Raw genomic sequence first — 1139 nt, 5'->3', positions numbered from 1 at the left:
TGCATTTTTCCTGTAGCCAACTGCCTCACCAAAGAAGTTAAATCAGAAATCTGTTTCTCAAGGTTAGATGTACTTACCTCATTAACCTTCTTAGGTGCGTGATCCATTCTCATTCCAAACTACTAAGAGATTGCTGCCATGTTAGTAATCAGCCTCCTTGCTTCATCTGGTGTCTTATCAACCAAAGCTCCTCCACTGGCAGCATCTATCATATTGCAGTCCATTGGTAGAAATCCCTCATAGAAATACTGAATAAACAATTGCTCACTTATTTGATGATGGGGACAGCTTGCACACAGCTTCTTAAATCTCTCCCAATACTCATATAAACTCTCTCCATTGTACTGTCGGATGCCACAAATTTCTTTTCTTATATTAGCAGCACGGGAAGCAGGAAAATACTTCTCCAAAAATATATGCTTCATCCCATTTCATGAGTTGACAGATCCGAAAGGAAGGTATTACAACCAATCCTTAGCTGCGCCTTCCAGTGAGAAAGGAAAAGCTCGAAGCTTGATTTGATCCTTTGAAACTCCTTGAGGTTTCATGCTGGAACACACAACATGAAATTCCTTTAGATGCATATGTGGATCCTCACCTGCAAGACCATAAAACTTAAGCAACAAATGGATTAGTCCAGATTTTCACTCAAAAGCAACATTTAAAGCAGGGTATTGAATACACAAAGGCTGTTGGTTTAAATCAGAAGCAGCCAACTTTTCAAAGTCTTAGCAGCCATGGTTTCATTTTCAGAATTTGAATCTGAATCCGAATTCAAACTTAACTCCTTTGGAGATTGCACTCCTTCAGATGTATTCGGAATCTGCCTAGCTTGCTTAGCCAATTTTCTCAACTGTTTAGCTATTTTTTCTACTTCTGGATCAAAGATCAACTCACCAGATTGAGAAATTCTTGTCATAAACAAAAAGAAATCAAAGTAAAAATAGAAAAATGCTTCAAAACCCTAGAAAATAATCGAATTTGGCCTTAAGAGGGTGGGGCCAAGGAATCCTATGAATTGATTGGTCTTGATCAGAGCGTCGTTTCCTTCAAAATAAGTATGGGCCGCCCTCCAAATTCAACCAAAATTCTTAATGAACAGTAACACTGAACAGTAACACCGTAATATTTTTTCTTTT

The 1139-nt window shown here is 38.2% G+C and overlaps 1 non-coding gene across 1 annotated transcript; it reads left to right on the top strand.

Moving 5' to 3' along the window:
• The first annotated feature begins 270 nt into the window (after positions 1-270).
• On the top strand, positions 271-377 carry LOC131175781 (small nucleolar RNA R71). Its single transcript, XR_009145971.1, has one exon. It is a non-coding gene; the product is annotated as a small nucleolar RNA R71 (small nucleolar RNA).
• Positions 378-1139: the final 762 nt, after the last annotated feature.

The sequence above is a fragment of the Hevea brasiliensis genome, chromosome 17 (genome assembly GCF_030052815.1).
Source record: "Hevea brasiliensis isolate MT/VB/25A 57/8 chromosome 17, ASM3005281v1, whole genome shotgun sequence".
NCBI classification, from domain to species: domain Eukaryota; kingdom Viridiplantae; phylum Streptophyta; class Magnoliopsida; order Malpighiales; family Euphorbiaceae; genus Hevea; species Hevea brasiliensis.
The sequence above is the reverse complement of the archived record's forward strand: the minus strand, read 5'-3'. Positions and strand labels throughout refer to the sequence as shown.